Source organism: Salvelinus alpinus, chromosome 18 (genome assembly GCF_045679555.1).
Source record: "Salvelinus alpinus chromosome 18, SLU_Salpinus.1, whole genome shotgun sequence".
NCBI classification, from domain to species: domain Eukaryota; kingdom Metazoa; phylum Chordata; class Actinopteri; order Salmoniformes; family Salmonidae; genus Salvelinus; species Salvelinus alpinus.
Window position 1 is genome coordinate 42,141,719 of NC_092103.1, and position 21,138 is coordinate 42,162,856.

General features: G+C 41.8%; 1 protein-coding gene across 2 annotated transcripts in view; it reads left to right on the top strand.

Annotated features, from left to right (window-relative positions):
* The first annotated feature begins 5,172 nt into the window (after positions 1–5,172).
* The window catches only part of tln1 (talin 1), a 142,169-nt gene continuing 126,203 nt past the window's right edge, over positions 5,173–21,138 (top strand). The window contains exon 1 of one of the 2 annotated variants that reach the window (XM_071351904.1): positions 5,173–5,364. The gene's annotated coding sequence lies outside the window, so the exon portion shown is untranslated. The remainder of the gene's footprint in view (positions 5,365–21,138) is intronic. The other variant, XM_071351905.1, reaches the window with a different exon arrangement.

Sequence of the window (21,138 nt, forward strand, 5' to 3'; positions counted from 1 at the left end):
GGCACGACAATGGGACTCAGGATCTCATCACGGTATCTCTGCATTCAAATTGCCATCGATAAAATGCAATTGTGTTGGCTGTCTGTAGCTCATGCCTGCCCATACCATAACCCCACCGCCACCACGGAGCACTCTGTTCACAACATTGACATCAGCAAACCGCTCACCCACACGACACCTTACACGCTGTCTGCCATCTGCCCGGCACAGTTCAAATCAAATTTGATTTGTCACATGCGCCGAATACAACAACCGAATACAACAGTGAAATGCTTACTTACAAGCCCTTAATCAATAATGCAATAAGAAGTTAAGAAAAGTAAGTGTTAAGTAAAAAAACAGATAAGTACATTTTTTAAAATAAAAGTAGCAGATAATTTAACAGTAGAAGTCAAATAACAGTAGCGAGGCTATATACAGGGTGTACCGGTACAGTCAATGTGCGGGGGCACCGGTTAGTCGAGGTAATTGAGGTAATAGGTACATGTAGGTAGAGTTAAAGTGACCATGCATAAATAATAAACAGAGTAGCAGCAGCGTAAAATAGGGGCCTGGGTAGCCATTTGATTAACTGTTCAGGAGTCTTATGGCTTGGGGGTAGAAGCTATTAAGAAGCCTTTTGGACCTAGACTTGGTGCTACGGTACCGCTTGCCGTGCGGTAGAAGAGAGAACAGTCTATGACTAGGGTGGCTGGAGTCTTTGACAATTTTTAGGGCCTTCCTCTGACACCGCCTGGTATAGAGGTCCTGGATGGCGGGAAGCTTGGACCCAGTGATGTACTGGGCCGTACGCACTACCCTCTGTAGTGCCTTGCGGTCGGAGGCCGAGCAGTCGCCATACCAGGCAGTGATGCAACCAGTCAGGATGCTCTCGATGGTGCAGCTGTAGAACCTTTTGAGGATTTGACGACCCATGTCAAATCTTTTCAGTTTCAGTTGAAACCAGGATTCATCCGTGAAGAGCACACTTCTCCATCGAAGGTGAACATTTCCCCACTGATGTCGGTTCCGACGCCAAACTGCAGTTAGGTCAAGACCCTGGTGAGGACAACAAACACCCAGATGAGCTTCCCTGAGATGATGTTTGACAGTTTGTGCAGAGATTCTTCAGTTGTGCAAACCCACAGCTTCATCTGTCCGGGTGGCTGTTCTCAGACAATCCTGCAGGTGAAGAAGCCGAATGTGGAGGTCCTGGTCTGTTATGGTTACATTTGGTCTGCGGTTGTGAGGCCGGTTGGACGTACTGCCAAGTTCTCTAAAACAACATTGGAGGCGTCATATGGTTGAGAAATTAACCTTAAAATCTCTGGCAACAGCTCTGGTGGACATTCTTGCAGTCCCCATGCCAATTGCACGCTCCCTCAAAACTTGAGACATCTGTGGCAATATGTTGTGTGACAAAACTGCATATTTTAGAGTGGCCTTTTAAGTTGCACCTATGTAATGATCATGCTGTTTAATCAGCTTCTGGATATGCCACACCTGTCAGGTAGATGGATTATCTTGGCAAAGGAGAAATAAGCTTTTTGTGCGTATGGTAATTTTCTGGGATCTTTTATTTCAGCTCATGAAACATGGAACCAACAATTTAAATTTTTGTTCAGTTTAGATTATATGTATTTATTTAAAAAAATATATATATGAATGATCTTTATTAAAAGAAATAAACAGCACAGTCTATTGCTCCAATACAGTACATTTAATGAATTAAACGTTTTGACAGCCAGCTGCCTTTATCAAGATTTCTGATCAGACATTCTGATCTTCAGAACAGTCTTCGACTTACACCGTGCTTTGTCCTATCCTTCGCCAAGCTCTGCTTTGTCCTATCCTTCGCCAAGCTCTGCTTTGTCCTATCCTTCGCCAAGCTCTGCTTTGTCCTATCCTTCGCCAAGCTCTGCTTTGTCCTATCCTTCGCCAAGCTCTGCTTTGTCCTATCCTTCGCCAAGCTCTGCTTTGTCCTATCCTTCGCCAAGCTCTGCTTTGTCCTATCCTTCGCCAAGCTCTGCTTTGTCCTATCCTTCGCCAAGCTCTGCTTTGTCCTATCCTTCGCCAAGCTCTGCTTTGTCCTATCCTTCGCCAAGCTCTGCTTTGTCCTATCCTTCGCCAAGCTCTGCTTTGTCCTATCCTTCGCCAAGCTCTGCTTTGTCCTATCTTTTGCCAAGCTCTGCTTTGTCCTATCCTTCGCCAAGCTCTGCTTTGTCCTATCCTTCGCCAAGCTCTGCTTTCTTGACAGTCTAAGAGGAAACCAGGTATTAATATAAAGTTAGGCTTCAATTTTATAGAAAATGCCTCTGTTAAATACACATGTATGTTATTAAAGTGATGCTAATGCAATTATTATTTGTGGTTCTGAAAATATCCTCAGCCCACAGTGCTCTTTCATATTCCTAAAACATACCTGTAGACGTCTCTTGAGGCTCCCAGGAGGCAGGAGATCTCTTCAAGGGTCTGAGCAGAGTCACTCCAAGCCTTCCACCCGGGCCCAGAGGTGTTTCTCAAAGTGGTTCCTGGGCCAGAGGTTTGTTGGTGGGGAAGCATTGCTGTGTCACTATTGTTCCATTTTCTTCAAATTAAATTATTAATTAATTTGGGCAAATTACCCTGCACATGGATGATGTCCACCTGGATGGTCAGTTTCCTGGGCCAGAGGTGGGGGCAGTCCCTGGTTGGGTCCTGAGCCAGTCTTCCATCTGGGGGCTGAATGATGGCCTTCCTGGTTCTCACCTGGTGGGTGTTATTCATCCCACACTACCAGTAAGGCTTAATCACTTATTGGGCCAAAGGTGTTGTTAGAAGCATTTACTGGGTCACAGTAGGAACTGGTTCCTGGGTCAAAGGTGTTCTCGTTGGGCCCCCCCTGGTCCTCTGGTGGTGCGGTGGCATTGTGGTGGTCTCGTATAGCTGAATGACAAAATTGTCCACATCCGTGAAGAGGTCCCCCTGCAGGGACAGGGTGCTGGCCCATTGTTTGGGGACCATGAGAGGCATCAGGGTGTTCTGGAGGGCCTCAAGATCTAGAGGCTTGATGTTGAAGATCATCAACAGGACAATAAAGCAGAAAACAAATCTGGAAATCATCATGTCAATCAAACCGTAGAGAAAATAAAATGGTAACCACACTAGAGAGGTAGCCGAGTTGTGATTCTTGTTTGCGGCGAGACTTGCTTGTTTCAATGTTTACTGGAGTGATATCATGGTGCTGTTATGCATTTGTTTATGACCTCACAAATGGCAGCCATCCCCTCGTCTCCTAATGATCTAGAATGGTGAGGAGATGAAGTGATGGCTGTCTCTGTGACTTCATAAAAGATCTTGGATCTGATCCAACAACACACAAACCACAGAGTGGATTTTCATGACATTTTGGCACTCTGTGGTATGTGTGATACTAGTCTTTAATAAGTCAAAATGCCTGTTGCTGTTGGATAGCACCTGATGAGGTTCAGTATAACACTGAACAATAAACTATCAGTAATATAGCCCATGTCATAAGTATGACTATAACTATGCCACTACAGGCTACATCTACCTATATGTACAGTGAATGCCATCAATGCTAATACCTGTATCCAATAGGTATAAAGGTGTTAAACTTTCACCCTACTCAAAGGTTGATTTGTAATTCAAGCATCCTGATTTCTGAGGTGTTGGTTGAAATAATGCAAGACTCTGCAAGGTGTTAACCCAAGCCATAGACTGTTCTCTCTGCCACCGCACGGCAAGCGGTACCAGTGCACCAAGTCTGGAACCAACAGGACCTTGAACAGCTTTGACCCCCATGCCATAAGCAGTGGTGTAAAGTACTTTTTACTCCATACATTTTCTCTGACACCCAAAAGTACTTGTTACATTTTGAATGTTTAGCAGGACAGGACAATTGTCAAATTCACACATTTATCAAGAGAACATCTAAGGTCATCCCTAATGCCTCGGATCTGGAGGACTCACTAAACACAAATGCTTCGTTTGTAAATGATGGCTGAGTGTTGGAGTGTTCCCCTGGCTATCTGTAAATAAAAAAAAACAAGAAAATTGTGCCATTCTGGTTTTCCTAATATAAGGAATTTAAAATTATTTTTACTTTGAAGTATATTTGAGCAATTACATTTACTTTTGATAGTTAAGTATATTTAAAACCAATTTTTTTTTAAAAACTTTTACTCAAGTAGTATTCTACAGGGTGACTTTCACTTAGGTCATTTTCTAATATGGTATCTTTACTTTTACTCAAGTATGGCCATAAGACTGCTAAACAAGACTGCTAAATAGCTAATCAAATGGCTACCAGGACTATCTGCATTGATCCTTTTTTTGCACTGACTCTATCCCCCCCCACAACACACACACACACTCACTCACTCACCACATACGCTGCTGCTACCGTCTAGTCACTTTACCCCTACTTATATGTACATAGCTACCACAATTACCTTGTACACCTGCACATCGACACGGTACTCCCTCTATATAGTCATGTTACTTTTTACTCGTTATTATCCACTGTGTATTTATTCCGCTTGTCAATATTTTCACATTTTTATTTTTGCATCTTTATATTAACTCTACATTGCTGGAAAAGGACCCGTAAAGCAAGCGTTTCACTGGCAATCTACACCTGTTGTTTACGAAGCATGTGACAAATAAAATTTGATTTGATTTGTGGCACAACTTTTCCACCATTTTACAGACTTATACACCTGTAGACGCACTGTTATACCAAATGGTGGCAGCATTTCTGCGGTTTTCTAGAGCAGACGCAAAATGACATTCCTAGCTGACCTGTTATGTTTTAGACCTGATGTGGAGGACTCATAAAAACACATTTGGGACCACTAAAATAATGTGTTAGATGCAGCTTTTGTCAGTGGCCTATTGTTACGATTTCCTTTCAAATGATGTCTAATAGGTTATATTAATTGGTGGCTATACTATCATAATACAGTAAGCTACTTTGAAGTTCATCTATTTGCGGGTGAGGTGACGGATGTAACCAAATCTCTGCATTTGGTAACTAGTCGACTTTTTAAAATGGGGCTTGTTAGGCTAGATGTGTCATTCACAAATAATTCAGTGACGTTGCGGTTTAATAGAAAAGTTTACGTCGATTATCACGAAATCCACAAGTTCTGAGTCCCCCTGATACACCGCCCCATGCCTGCATCATAGTGTGCTGTGCTCTTGAATCGCTGAAGGGTGGAGTTTGTACCACCGCCTCTAAAGAACGGGACTAGGGAGGGAGTTGAAAAATCACTATCTGACATTTACCAGCATTTAGAACACCATTTCTGCTGGGGAAAGGGATTTAATTTCGATATTGCACCTTTGAAAGTGGGAAATCTTCGCAGGAAGAGGAACTAAGAGGTGAGTCGAGATACAATGTATGTGTTTTAGGTCAGAACTATGCCTGACTGCGCGTGACGTCAAGTCCGATTTTGAAGTTTTCAACTCCTCCATTCTCTAAACTTCACCGAGTTATGCACTTCGAATAGTTTGAGGGCCGAATAGGCTACCTATTGACAAATCTTTTAGAGCAGTAGCCTAGTCGTAGCTTATATCGAGAAAAAAAGAAAAAAGATTTTGAAACGACCATTTAACAATACGTAAACTGAGCATTCTAACGTTACTTCGATTTCCGGAGCTTTGTAGCTAGAGAAGTGTTTTAATACGGAAGCGAAACAGTGCCTCAAGGCATGAATACATGCATTACAGATCAGTTCTTGGCCTATTGCTCGTAAATAAAGAAGAAAAAAATGAATTTGTATTCATTAAACACATGGCACGCTGTACATTTTGGTATGGAGTAATTTTTCCCTACAATCGTACAACTAGGTCAGCCTACAATCCTAGCCAAATGTAGCCATGTCACGTCCTAAATCTCTAGACTACATTAAGGTGTGTTACTTTGTATCATTCGCACTGTTGGTTGGCTCCGCCACTGTCATCACCACCACTACCCACATTCATATTCTGGCCAGCCAGACTGAGTTGGGTAAGCTGTCTGTAAACAGTTACCTCACTTGACTGGTCGTTCTTAAAACTTTACATGAAGCCAGAATATGGTATCCAACCTGTATGAAAATGTGTCTATTTGGCTTCAAATAACAATATGTAGTAAACAGCAGTCATTGCGTAACCCAATGCCTTTTGCACCCTTGATTTGTCTATAGAGAAGCTTACCTAACACAGATTCACATTTCAAATAAGTTTTCCATGGTCTAGCTTTGGTTGATTAATCTTTTCCCATTGTTGTAGTTTGGATTGCCTTAACTTCTTCAATAATGTTTCAAGGCCTCGTGTGTGTGTTCTGCAGTTGTCAAACAAGCTACAGAAAATATGCAGCCTCTGGGTGTGAATTCCAACACCAAGATGGGGTGTGGTGTCACCATTTCCGTGTGACAGAACAAACTATGTAGCTGTGGGGACACATGTGCCTCAGGAGAAATGGAGCCAATGAATAGCTAGCAATGTGATTGATATATGCTTGCAGGTGAGGGATTTGATAGGGCCTAGCTAGACTCAGCAGTTTTCAGGTAACGCGGCAGGGCATGTTTCCTGTTGCTACATGTAAATGTCCTCTGGGAAGGCAGTAAGGCACACAGTGGACTTCAGAACAGCACTTCTACATTCTTGCTACATGGTGGAAAAAAACATGTTATTGATGTGATTTCCTTCTAGATTTTTTCTGGCATTTAGTTTTATGGTTTTGTAAAGTCTACTCTTTTATACCGTTTTCTGTGTTTTTTCTGCAATGTGTCGACACCTTAACCTGATTTTATTACAATGCGTCTTACTGTTAGGACACGTGCAATGCTGAGTTCTACAAATTGTCAACTAGTAAATAAATTGGATTAAACAGTTAACTGTTTCAATGAAAAAAGAATGACGGGAAGTACACACAGACCCTAATTATTAAAGCCAACAACCACTGTCCTTGAGCAGCGCACAGTCACTCATCACAGCCGTGTGACAGTTGGTGGGGAGGGGAACGGGTGCCATTGAGAAATTGCTCATGACACAGCAATAATTATAATTTATTTGAGGCTAGCCTAGGCCAGTAGTCGGTCTTGTGTGACTCTGATAGTGTCAGAAGCTTGGTTTTGCCTGAGGCTCTCGACTGTTTCACTGTCTGTTACTCTTTAATCGGTGGTTGAGAGAGCATTCAGTTCAATCATGTCTCTGTGCTTGTATTGTGAATTAAATTCTGTTTTGAATGTGTGCCTCGTTCAGGTTATTGAAAGAAACAGTCATTGTTGAGCAACAGGGAGGGTAAAAGTGTTTTCACAAAATGTCAGTTGTCATGTTTGTACTTATCTGGTTATTTCACAACGTTCACAAGTAAGTGTTTATAACATAAAACAAGTGGATGTTGTAGTCTAACCATCATAGCTGAAAATGGTCCATCCATAACACTCATGTTCGGCTATTTGATGTTTCTATGATGGAAAATTCAAAAAGCCAACAAAGGGCCCACTAGTCATTTCAGCATCAGATTTAGATATTTTTTGTTTTTCTGTGGCCCAGAAGCCAACAAAAAAGCCTTTATTAAAGACAGGATGCCAAACAGGACTTCATGTATCTATTGAACACTGAGAGGCTCAATAGACGAGTCGGTGCATCGGCAATGAGGAGTTGAGTGATTCAGCCCAACAGCATGTTTGCTTTATTTCCATGCCTATTTTAATCCTGTAAAGCTATTGTCAGTATCAGAGGTTAGTCTGGATGGTGGATGGTTAGTCTGGATTAAACTATCACCTTGCTCCTCTGTCATGGAGCCTCAAGGCCATCTAGAAGTGCACTTACTAGTCATTCTATTTCTATGGCGTGTACTGTGCATGTTCATCATGAATTATGTCACTGGTGTCTGCTGATCCATTACTCGTCTGATTCTTTACATGGCTTAGTTTGTCTGAAGGTATTCATAAGGGATCACACATGAAGCAATGTATTGTACATACATTTTTTTTTTTTTATAATAGAGCCCCTGTTGCAAGTGTCTGTCAGTGCATTTTGATCCAGGTGTTACAGAACCTGGAAATGGGCTATGTCCTAAATGTGCCCTGTACTTTCTGCCTCAGAAATGGGCTATGTCCTAAATGTGCCCTGTACTTTCTGCCTCAGAAATGGGCTATGTCCTAAATGTGCCCTGTACTTTCTGCCTCAGAAATGGGCTATGTCCTAAATGTGCCCTGTACTTTATGCCCAGAAATTGTAAAACAGCTACACAGTTTCTTCTCAACTTTGATATAGACTTTGAAAGTGAAAGCCACTCAATGGCCTCCATTGCCACTCCATTAAAGTGTGAAGGGCAATGCATTATACTGCCGACGACCATAGCCAGCTCTGCCTCAGACAAAGCCAAGGCTAGGACCAGCATGTGCCACAGACTCTCCCCTGGGTAACAAGGTTGCTATTGAGGGCCACAACTGTGTGGTATTGTACTGGGCTCTGGGGGAATGAAGGCCTCCTTTGTCCTTAGGGGTGTGTGGGTGCTGCAGGAGAATCCTGCTGATTCCTCAGCAGCAGAGAGGTGGGTACGGGCTGATGTTTCTCCTAGGTACAGATCTAGGATTAGTTTCATGAATCCTAACCTTAACCATTAGTGGGGAAAATGCTAAACTGTCCCAAGATCAGTGTCTAGGGGCACCTTCGCACTACACAAGAGAGGTGCACTGTGGGAGGTGCTCCTGCTCCGCCTCTGGATCTAGCCTGGTCCCAGATCGGTTTATAAACAGGTGACCATAGATGTTTGCTATACAGCACTAACATCTGAGACCAAACTACACTGGTCTCTCAACATATCTGGGACCAGGCTACTCTGGTCTCTCAACATATCTGGGACCAGGCTATTCTGGTCTCTCAACCAAACTGGGACCAGGCTACTCTGGTCTCTCAACATATCTGGGACCAGGCTACTCTGGTCTCTCAACATATCTGGGGTCTGACTATTCTCATCTCATGGCTCCCATCTGGCCTAGACACAGTCATGTTGGCAGGAACCTACTCCTATACAGGGACCTACTCCTATACAGGGACCTACTCCAATACAGGGACCTACTCCTATACAGGGACCTACTCCAATACAGGAACCTACTCATGCAAACAACAAATGTCTCTGAGCAACTCCAAGGACCTATATATCGGCCTAACAACACATTCTTCAGCAGTTAATAGTCATTTATGATTCTCCTGTCAACAACTGCAGCATCTTTAAGACGCATCAAACCCAATGCCCTGCATTCACTCAATCATATACTATATGTTTTATGTTAAACTTATGGATGTGTAATGTAGTTATTTTTAGGGCAATTATAGCAATGAGCTCCTACTGCAGAAATATCTTTAATCCTATGGACAGGAAACATAACTTCCCAAGGGAGAGACATGGCTCTGGATTAGGCCTAGCTGTTGGAATCACTCAAGGGTTCCACTGCTGCAAGATAATGTGTAAGGGTGCTTGCCAGCTAAAATATTGTGGTATTTCTTTTGCTGTAGAAATGGCAGTTAAAATGGTAGAACCGCCCTTGTGGTGGTGCAACATACTTCTATTTCTGTTGGTACTCCATTTATAACTGTTTTGTCTTAAGTTAAACCTGCTAAGGTCACATACGTTTTGCCTCCAAGATGTGCTCGAAGCACCCATTTGACACGGCAGCATGTGACTGAATGGTTGTTTGTTGACAGGCGTTTGTACAGGTGAGTAATCCCATTGACCATGGCAAGTATGCATGTTCTCAACAATGTTTTCTCTCTAAATGTTTTGACATTGTCTGTCCAAACAAACTGAAGGGCTTCATTCTCTCGAATGGTAAATACAAGCAGGAGAGAAATATTGCAATGGACCACCTTTTTTATTTTATTTTTTGCACTTTTTTTTCTAGACACTTTTCCTAGACAGTAACATTTCATACAGCTTTTCAACCTTAAAGATGTCCAATTTTAGGTCTAGATCGTCTGTCCCTTTTTTACATATTGACCACTTGTTTTTAACATCTGATAGACCGTCAGTCTACAATTGTGTTAACCAGCCACACTATCAACTACATTCGTACAGCTTTTTCCCCCCTCTTCCGTTGGTTCCTTTTTGTGGGACGATGTCTGTGCGCACAGCTATTGAACTGTATTTCTGCGGGTGTCAAAGTCGGTGTAGGAGGAGGTCATTCACCACTTTTTTTGGAAGGGTCACTGATAACCGTATTTGATATCTTGAACACTACGGCAGGTAGCCTAGTGGTTAGAGCGTTGAGCCAGTAACCAGAAAGGTTGATGGATTGAATCCCCGAGCTGACAAGGTAAAAATCTGTCATTCTGCCCCTGAACAAGGCAGTTAACCCACTGTTCCCCGGTAGGTCGTCATTGTAATTAAGAATTTGTTCTTAACTGACTTGCCTAGTTAAATATGAAAATATTTACTCTGTAAAATAATAAGGCTGGGAATTGCCAGGGACCTCACAATACGATATTATCACCATACTTAGGTGCCGATACGATATGTATTGCTATTGTCACAATTCTATATGTATTGTGATTCGATCCTGTGATTTTATTGCTATTTTGATGATCCAAACTAATTGCTCACTATATGTCTGCTGCAGAGAGACAAGAGACAGCATGAGAACTAGTTTTGGTCAGTCAGGGAAATTAGTCCTGAAAACAGGCTGAGTATTTAGTATTTAAAAAGAAGATTGAGAACAAGCTATAGGATGAAAAATATTGGAGTTTTGGCGCCGGTACAGCCGACTAGCGCTTGCCAACGCTACCTACCGTAGCAATACATAAAAAATAAAAAAAAGTTTATACTTGAAGTCAAATATCAATATAATATCGTCCCAAAATAATATTGCAATATACAACTGGATCGATGTTTTCACCATCACTATAAAATCAACAATATTTTTTCCCCCACACACATACAAATGGACAGGCTCCCTTGGTTTAAATAGGCGTGTTACCGCTGAGCGTAGATATCACGGTAGATGTCTAGACTCCTAAGCAGCATGGGTCTTGCAGTTAAATGTTATATTTAGGCCAGGAATCTTTTTGAAGTTGCCATGTTAGCCCACACCTTAAGGAAGGGTTCTTGGTAATCTCAGAGACCAAATAAGAAAAGCGGAGAGATGAATTGATGAGGGTAATACAGAGGAACAGAAAGAGAGAACCGGTATGGGCTAGGGAACGAGATCTGATCTGCTATGTTTTGTGGTTCATTTCCCCTTTTCATCATTTAAAGTCTCACCTTCTGTTTTGGTAAAAGACTCCACTGAGACAATGTTACTCCCAATCATCTTTTGCAGAATACACAAACATATAATTTGGACAGTTTGCAGACTGTTAAAGAAAATGTATGAAATCTATCCAGCCATATCTCAACATTAAAAGGCACAGTCGAAGCTGGCCCTGGCTGTTACTTTGCAAGTTCAGATTGTGTATAACTTTGGAGAGAAAAAAGATTGACTCAAGGCAAAAATTATGATCTCACTCACAACGGCCATTTGAATCCACTGTGAAATATACCAGAACAGGAAATGTGTATTTCAAATGCTGGCTGCTCAAAATGATGGAAGTGAACATGACCTTTTTTGAGAACCTGAATATCTAAATCAAATTCAACAGTGAAGATCTATTTATGAAAATAGCAATGTGGAAGTACAGGACTATTGCATTGTGGGCCAAAATTGCACTTTGTATATTTCATAGCTGATCTTAATTTGAATAGTCTAAAACAGTGGTGTTCCACAGTGTTTGCCAAACTCCACATTTGTGCAGAGTTGAATGAATGTCTGTTTACAACAGACATATTTTTTTTCTCAGGGTTTACTCCAAGAGCTTTGATCAACAATGAACTGTACGTCAGTGGTTGAACTGTGCTGAGTGTGAGTTGTACTGCTACTCATATCCAGTGATTTTTGTATTTGCATTACACCTACCGTGATCACTTCTGGCTATTCAAAGCAAGTGAAAGATAACGTCATGGTCATTTCCTAAAGCACCGTCTAGGCTGGTGGATGTCTTCCTGGATAGCACAATTATACGTATCCTCCCGGGGAATTACTGTATATGTGACGTCAACCAACTGAGTGCATGAGTCAGAGAAAAGGTAGGTTTTGCAAGACAATGCAACTTCGTATCACTGTCATGTTTCTCTGATGCTACATCCTCACAAACTAGAATATTCCATTACAACCATTTGAGATCGATTGAAGCCAAATATTTTGTAAGATGTAAGAGCCAGACAGAGTTAGCTCAGTAGCTCATTTCAATAATGGAAGGGGAACATTGAAAAGTGAAGGGATGTTCATGCTGTTGCATTGTCCCAGCTGGTCTCTGCCATTAGGCCTTTTCTGAAGTCAGATCCACAGTGACCCCTGGCACAGTGACCACATGGCCTCAGGATGTTCTCCCTGGACAGCCATTCAGAGCTTCCCCTGAGGAAGCCCCATGGGCGGGAGACTGGCAACGTCAACAGGAAAGTCATGAAGAACCTTTACAGCCAATAAAATAGTATCAGGACTGCTCCCATCCATCTTTGATATCAACTCTGTACTAGAGGTCGACCGATTATGATTTTTCAACGCCGATACCGATTATTGGAGGACCAAAAAAAGCCGATACCGATTAATCGGACGATTTTAATTTTAAATTTTTTAATTTGTAATAATGACAATTACAACAATACTGAATGAACACTTATTTTAACTTAATATAATACATCAATAAAATCAATTTAGCCTCAAATAAATAATGAAGCATGTTCAATTTGGTTTAAATAATGCAAAAACAAAGTGTTGGAGAAGAAAGTAAAAATGCGCCATGTAAGAAATGTGCCATGTAAGAAAGCTAACGTTTAAGTTCCTTGCTCAGAACATGAGAACATATGAAAGCTGGTGGTTCCTTTTAACATGAGTCTTCAATATTCCCACGTAAGAAGTTTTAGGTTGTAGTTATTATAGAAATTATAGGACTATTTCTCTCTATACCATTTGTATTTCATTAACCTTTGACCATTGGATGTTCTTACAGGCACTTTAGTATTGCCAGTGTAACAGTATAGCTTCCATCCCTCTCCTCGCTCCTACCTGGGCTCGAACCAGGAACACAACGACAACAGCCACCCTCGAAGCAGCGTTACCCATGCAGAGCAAGGGGAATAGCTACTCCAAGTCTCAGAGCGAGTGACGTTTGAAACGCTATTAGCGCGCACCCCGCTAACTAGCTAGCCATTTCACTTCGGTTACACCAGCCTAATCTCGGGAGTTGATAGGCTTGAAGCACAGCGAAGAGCTTCTGGCAAAACGCAGGAAAGTGCTGTTTGAATGAATGCTTACGAGACCGCTGCTGCCTACCACCGCTCAGTCAGACTGCTCTATCAAATCATAGACGTAGTTATAACATAATAACACACAGAAATACGAGCCTTAGGTCATTAATATGGTCGAATCCGGAAACTATCATCTCGAAAACAAGACGTTTATTCTTTCAGTAAAATACAGAACCGTTCCGTATTTTATCTAACGGGTGGCATCCATAAGTCTAAATATTCCTGTTACATTGCACAACCTTCAATGTTATGTCATAATTACGTAAAATTCTGGCAAATTAGGCGGCCCAAACTGTTGCATATACACTGACTCTGCGTGCAATGAACGCAAGAGAAGTGACACAATTTCACCTGGTTAATATTGCCTTCTAACCTGGATTTATTTTAGCTAAATATGCAGGTTTAAAAATATATACTTCTGTGTATTGATTTTAAGAAAGTCATTGATGTTTATGGTTAGGTACACATTGGAGCAACGATACGCACCGCATTGATTATATGCAACGCAGGACACGCTAGATAAACTAGTAATATCATCAACCATGTGTAGTTAACTAGTGATTATGATTGATTGATTGTTTTTTATAAGATAAGTTTAATGCTAGCTAGGAACTTACCTTGGCTTCTACTGCATTCGCGTAACTGGCAGTCTCCTCGTGAAGTGCAATGTAATCAGGTGGTTAGAGCGTTGGACTAGTTAACTGTAAGGTTGCAAGATTGAATCCCCCAAGCTGACAAGGTAAAAATCTGTTGTTCTGCCCCTGAACGAGGCAGTTAACCCACCGTTCACCTAGGCCGTCATTGAAAATAAGAATGTGTTCTTAACTGACTTGCCTAGTTAAATAAAGATTAAATAAAGGTGTAAAAAAAATGTTTTTTTGATCGGCCAAATCGGTGTCCAAAAATACCGATTTCCGATTGTTATGAAAACTTGAAATCGGGCCTAATTAATCGGCCATTCCGATTAATCGGTTGACCTCTACTCTGTACCACCTACATTTACAGGTCACTTTGTTAAAAGGTGAACTAAGCACTATGACATCATTGTACACAGTGAGGCAACTTCCTGTTTACAGACATCAACAACAGAATTCAAATGTGCCATAGGCATGCTCACATTGGGAAGAGCACATTGTGGCAGTTTTGGCTGAACCATAGCCTTGTAAACCATAGTCTTAATAAATAGCTTTGATGCTGCAATATGTAACTTTTTGGGCTAGCTCACCAAAATAACATAGAAATGTGACTTATAGAACTTTCCTTCTCATTGAAAGCAAGTCTAAGAAGCGGTAGATATGTTCTATGTGCCCTATTTCTATGCTTCCCGTTAAGTATCGTTTTTGCGTCTTACTTTCGGTTTTGTACACCAGCTGAAAATGCTATATTTTTGGTTGTTGAAAATATATTTCACAGTGGTGGTACAATGTTTAGATGGTACAATGATTATCTACATTATATATTGCTTGTTTTGTCACAAACTGAAATAAGACAAACTATTAGAATTTTAGCAACCAGGAAATGGGGGAGCGATTTCTGCATATTGCACCTTTATAAATTAATAAATAGCGTTTAAAAAATGTATCCCTGGTTGTACTGTATAGTAACAGATTGGCAAGCTATACTGAACAAAAATATAAACGCAACATGTAAAGTGTTGTTCCTATGTTTCATGAGCTGAAATAAGAGATCCCAGAAATCTTCCGTACTCACAAAAAGCTTATTTCTCGCAAATTTTGTGCACAAATTTGTTTACATCCCCGTTGGTGAGCATTTCTCCTTTGCCAAGATAATCCATCCACTTGACAGGTGTGGCATATCAAGATTAAACAGCATGATCATTACACAGGTGCAGCTTATGCTGGGGACAATAAAAGACCACTCTAATATGTGGAGTTTTGTTACACAACACAATGGCAAGTTTTGATGGAGCATGCATTTGGCATGCTGACTGCAGGAATGTCCAACAGAGCTGTTGCCAAAGATTTTAAAGTACATTATGCCTCCAAGCCTAGCTTGAGTAAGAAGCCACCTCCAACGTTGCTTTAGAGAATTTAAAAGTATATCCAACCGGCCTCACAACCGCAGGCCACACGTAACCATGCCAGCCCAGGACCTCAACATCCGGCTTCCTCACCTGCGGGATCGTCTGATTTGGGGGAGGGGGGGTGCTGAGGAGTATTTCTGTCTGTAATAAAGCCCTTTGGTGGGGAAAAACTCATTCTGATTGGCTGGGCCTGGCTCTCCAGTCATGTGAAAGCCATAGATTAGGGCCTAATGAATTTATTTCAATTGACTGATTTCCTTCTATGAACATGTAACTCAATAAAATCATTAATTGTTGCATGTTCCATTTTAGATTTTTTTTGCACAGTATAAGTAAAGAAACACCCTAGATTTAATTGATGTCAGTACAGTATGCGTCCTTGCTCATTCTCACTCATGTTTAGAAGATGTGCGTGTGTTTCGCAGGCTGCTCCATGTCAGTGTTTTCAGCCAGCCAAATTTGGTCAAGGCAACATGCACTGTTATTTCTCCAGCTAAAGAAGTCATTTGTTTTGCATTCCCGACTCTGCTAATGGGCTCACTGTGTGTTCAAATGCCAGCGAGTTCAGTCAGTCCAAGATCATCATTTATGATGCTGATCATCCCTCCCAGATTTGAGTTTGCTGTTGACCTTCTGCAAGCTCCAGTGCACTTTTACACAATGTATTTGATTGAGCTTCAGCAACCAGCGGTAGCGCTTTTAATTTGAAAGTTACTTCATGCATTGACAATTAGCTTTGTGGGGGCTTATGCACTTTGTCTATATACTTTGCTTGTTGAGCTACACTAACACGTATAGTTATAAAGGCCACAATTGTACAGTTTTGTAATGTTTCTGACAAAAAGTTGAGTAGAATGGGGCTCCTGAGTGGCGCAGCGGTGTAAGGCACTGCATCTCAGTGCTAGAGGCGTCACTACAGACCCTGGTTCGATTCCAGGCTGTATCACAACCGGCCGTGATTGGGAGTCCCATAGGGTGGCGCACAATTGGCCCAGCGTCGTTAGGGTTTGGCCGGGGTAGGGCGTCATTGTAGATTTAAAATGTGTTCTTAACTGACTTGTCTAGTTAAATAAAGGTTCGATAAAATGAAAATAAAGAATGCGGTGGATTAAGACTGGATACATCGTTTCCTGGTAGTGTCAGAATTGCCCTCAGTCTAACTACTGTATGCCTGTATGTAAGTTTTTGTTCATCCTATTATTTTTCATTCCCCCCCCCCCCCCCCCTGGCTTCCAAGAATGATGTTTTACCATACCGGCAGAAAGCCTACATGACAAGATGACCTGCCGTTACTGGATGTTAAACGACACGCCGTTAATCATGTGGTGGTGGACAAACTTGACCCTCCTCATGGTCTACATAGGAGCCACTGGAGAGGAACACCTATGAGATCTCTCTTTTACACCAAGTCACTCAGCCGAGGTGTACGGTCGGGTTCCTCTTCAGTGTCTAGCAAGGGGGCGTACAGTACACAAACTAGCAGATATTTGGCATAGCTCGCTAGCTGTGTCATTGCTTACATTAGGAGATCTGCCTGCCACTGGCCTCTGTGATCTGTCAAGTGACTGTGTTGTCTTCTGTCTAGACCTGACAGATGGAAAATTGTCATTCTCACCAGTAAAATGTTAGCTTGTGTTTGACAGCGAGTATGTTGTTAGCACGCAGATGCTGATCTGATCGACCTCTCGAGTGAACGTGTGTAAAGGAATCTCTCTGTTTACTAGAGTGGCCCCCCTCCATACCACTGGTAGCCCTACGTCGTCTTCCCCTTACAAGGTATTGTCTTGACTAACTGGAGTATTATTGAATAATAGGATCGAAAAACGGAAGATATTGGCATCTCATTATGTTCTCCTGTGCTTTAGAAATCATCTTTTCAAGATTAAGACATTTATTTCACGAACATTTTTCAGGATTCAGCTGAGAATCAGCTGCCATGTCATATTATCACACACTCTGCTTTTACGGTAGTTCTCAGAATATCTACATGAATAGCCTACATTTGTTGACTAGAATATTGAATTAAGTCCTATGTAAGTAACCATCTGTAATTGAATATACAAACCTACTTTTATTTCTAGTCTGGAATGAAGTGCCTTTTTCCATGACAGAAATAGCCTTACTTTACCCTCTCAAAGTATCTAACTACTTTGTTATAGAATATAGTTGAAAATAGTTTGCTCGAGGCTGCACTTTGCGTCTTTGCAGACATCAGTCGACGTGAACATGAAGGAGGACGTGCATATCAACTTCCTGTTTCATTGTGGGAATGAAAGCGCAAGAATGTGGAACTCCCGTCACTGCTCATATCATGGTCCCATGGCTGCGTGCATCAGGTCCGCTGGTTCCTGAAGCAGCCCTGTAACATTTTCTCCTCTCATAAATGTCATCTCTAATCGTCCACTTCAGTTACATCATACTTGGTTTGAATTGAGGAAGGATCACTACATGGGAGCCAAGTTATAAGGCCTTGCTTAAACTGTTGATCAACCAAATGGGCTTGTTCTGTAGCAATCTCTTGCACATAGACAATACTTACTCACTCTAAAGATGGTAAAGTGTCAACTTTCCCACCAGATTCTCTGCTGACTGTTAGATGCCATTTTAGCATTTAGCTTGCTCTAGGTCTTAATATCTGCAGTGTTGTTGTAGTGCTCTGGCAGACAAGGCTGTAAAAAAAGAAAACTAACGTTAACTGGTAGGATTGTCTAACGTTTGCCTGCTCACAGTACTTGGCACCTCCTGAACAGAGTTTTGTCAGTCAAGACCCTAATGTCGTCAGCTGCTCAACCTTGTTAAAACACTCCAAACCAGAAGGTGGCAGTAGCATTGTTTCGCAATGCATGTCCCTGTGTTGCTTTATGGTCTATAGCCAATGTTGGCTAGCTAGCTAGCCGCGCTAATGCTGCTATTGTTGTAGATAGCTCATGTTGATACCAGTCATATGGCCACAGCTAGAGAACTAGCTAGCAAGAAACAATTTGAATTCACTCTCCATTATCACATACAGCCTATAGATGGATAGATTTTTAGCTAGCTGGCTAACATTAGCTAAACCTAGCTGTTGTGCTAGCTAGTTAATGACATCATTGACTCACAACAGGCTGCTTCATGGAAACAAATCCATTGTCATTTAATTATAACGTTACTAGCTACAGTGGCCAGATAGCTAGGCTTGGAGGCATTTAGTTTTTTTGTGACAGACATTCAGTGCGGCGTACAATACCTATGTGTCCCCAACACCTATGTGTTTTACAACAGTGGCGGTCGGTACTGTTTTAAGATGAGGGAGGACACTTTTTTTTTTCATGAGCATGGCCTTATTTACAGCATATTATAAGACTGTCATTCATATTCCATTCACCGAGTTCAATGTAACAGCGATAGGTTGAGGCTACTACATGATATAATTTTCCCTATACCCATCATGAGGTTGCTACAACCTAGCCTATGAATGAAAGCCTTGCACACTCTTGCCTGTATCTAGCTGATCTAGGGTGTAGTCATTAGTCCAACAGTTGCAAACTTTTTTTTTTTTTTTTTTTTTACAAATTAATGTACGTTTTATCCCCGTCTCGTTCCGTTTGCTTCCATTTAATCAACTTTTGAACAGAATCGGCAGAATGAATACACCCCTGATCACAATTCACTTTCATAGCAGGCATGTTGTATTCATTCACGCATCTATGCGCTCTCTTCTCACCTTTTCTCTTCGCTTGTGGACTTCAATGCACAACACATCAGCTGCATGTGACCAGGCGAAAAAACCTTCCCAAACCATATCATAACCACTACACACAGTCTTGAATTAATTAATTTGTTCAAAACTGTTCAACTATTGTCTTTCTCTTTGAGTCAACTACTCACCACATTTTATTATATATATAGTAATTATGTTTAACTTTTTTAATGAAATGTACTGAGGATGGTCCTCCCCTTCCTTCTTTGAAGAGCCTCCACTGGTTTACAAGCTACCACCCAGTCTACACACACATCTGGCTCTCCGGCATTATGCTAGCCGTTGGAATTTTCCTCAATTCCTGCTCACAACCGTGCTATCAAAACCAGGCAACTTTGACTTCCTGATGCGCTTTGACACACACAGACTTGTCATGTTCACAGTTCACACATGAAATTCAGGCCTGAGTTTTCTTTTGTGCTTTCTAGATCAGCCAAACTCACATATGACTGAACGTGATCATTTGAAAATGAATCCAGAATTCACGATATCTTTGCAAAAGTTCTTTGTGACTTGGGGGGTGTCCCTTGTATCCGTTCCAATTGTAACAGGGCCTTTCTCTTTTACCATATGGCTGAACCAGGCTCCCGAGTCACACAGCTGGTCTGAGTCACACAGCTGGTCTAGGCACTGCATCTCAGTGCTAGATGTGTCACTACAGACACCCTGGTTTGAATCCAGGCTCTATCACAAACAGGCTGTGATTGGGAGTCCCATAGGGCGGCGCACAATTGGCCTAGCGTCGTCCGGGTTTGGCCGGTGTAAGCCGTCATTGGAAGTAAGAATTTGTTCTTAACTGACTTGCCTAGTTAAATAAAGGTTAAATAAAAAAAGTCTCCTGGTTAACTCTTCTTTGATGTCTTCAGCTCCACCAGGCTGCCTGCCTGGCCTGGCGGCCTTGTCGCGAGTGCAGGTCACAAATGTTACCACAATTAGTTTGACACAGATGTTTTCTGAGAGCACACAACTTCCAAGAGTGCCGTGGTTTCACAGTCTAATTGGATTAAAAACTAAGTGGCTAACTCCATTCACTCCACAAAGGAGGTATTCCACTAACTCACTTGCATTTTCTCAGCAAGCATGCAGGGAGGATGTTGTATCGCCTGAGCTGACCATGGCTTTGTTAAGATGGTGTGAACCAACCCAGTTACTTTGTGATCTCGTAAACATAATCTTAGCCAAGGTCATTTAGTTGTACTGCAACACCGGTTTCGCACGACTTTTAGAATCAACAGTGTCATATCTATATCTGGATATGACTCGGATCCACCTAAGCTGTGGGCAGAGGGTGAAGAATGCACTTGGTTGAAGTGAAGGAATACCTCCATTTCAGACCTCCCCCACTGAAAGCCAACAATAATTCATTCTTGTTTTCTCCATAGCATCCCTAATGAAAAGTGGAATGTGTTTTAATTTTAATTTTATTTTTTACTCCAAACATTGTTTGGCTGACTTCATATCAGTTTGTTGGAAGAGTCACAAAAGAGCAACCTGACTTTGGAACAGCCATGCTTGTAGTAGTCTACTCCAAAAGATCCTGAAGGGCTTGAAGGAGACACCAGAAGATTCAACTGCACCAGACTTATTTGTCTACAAGTGACCATTTTTAGGGTTTCTACCCCAGAGGAAAATATGTAGCTGTCATTTTCAACTGCTTGACATTCCTCCTCTGCTACCTTGTTTCTGCTTGGTTGTGTAGATTACGCGCTATTTTCCGTCAACATGCCAACCGAGCTTCTCAATCGGTTCCCTTACATTCTTGCAAGCCTTCGGGAATAAATTAAATTAGTGTGTTCCTCTCCCTTTTGCCAGTGACAAGGGGCCCAAAAAAGAGCCCTCCCTCTCTCCCTCTCCTGGACCCTGCAGATAATCGTAGCGGAATTCCAATGGAATGTGGGATGGAATTCAGATATGGAGCTGGCGAGCCAGAGTAGCCATGCTGTCTCTGAACCAGTCTCTAGCCTAGCTCATGTTGCTGTTCTAAATCTACTACTGCTTTATTTAAGGATGCTATTAGTCTCTGTGGTAGCAACCTGT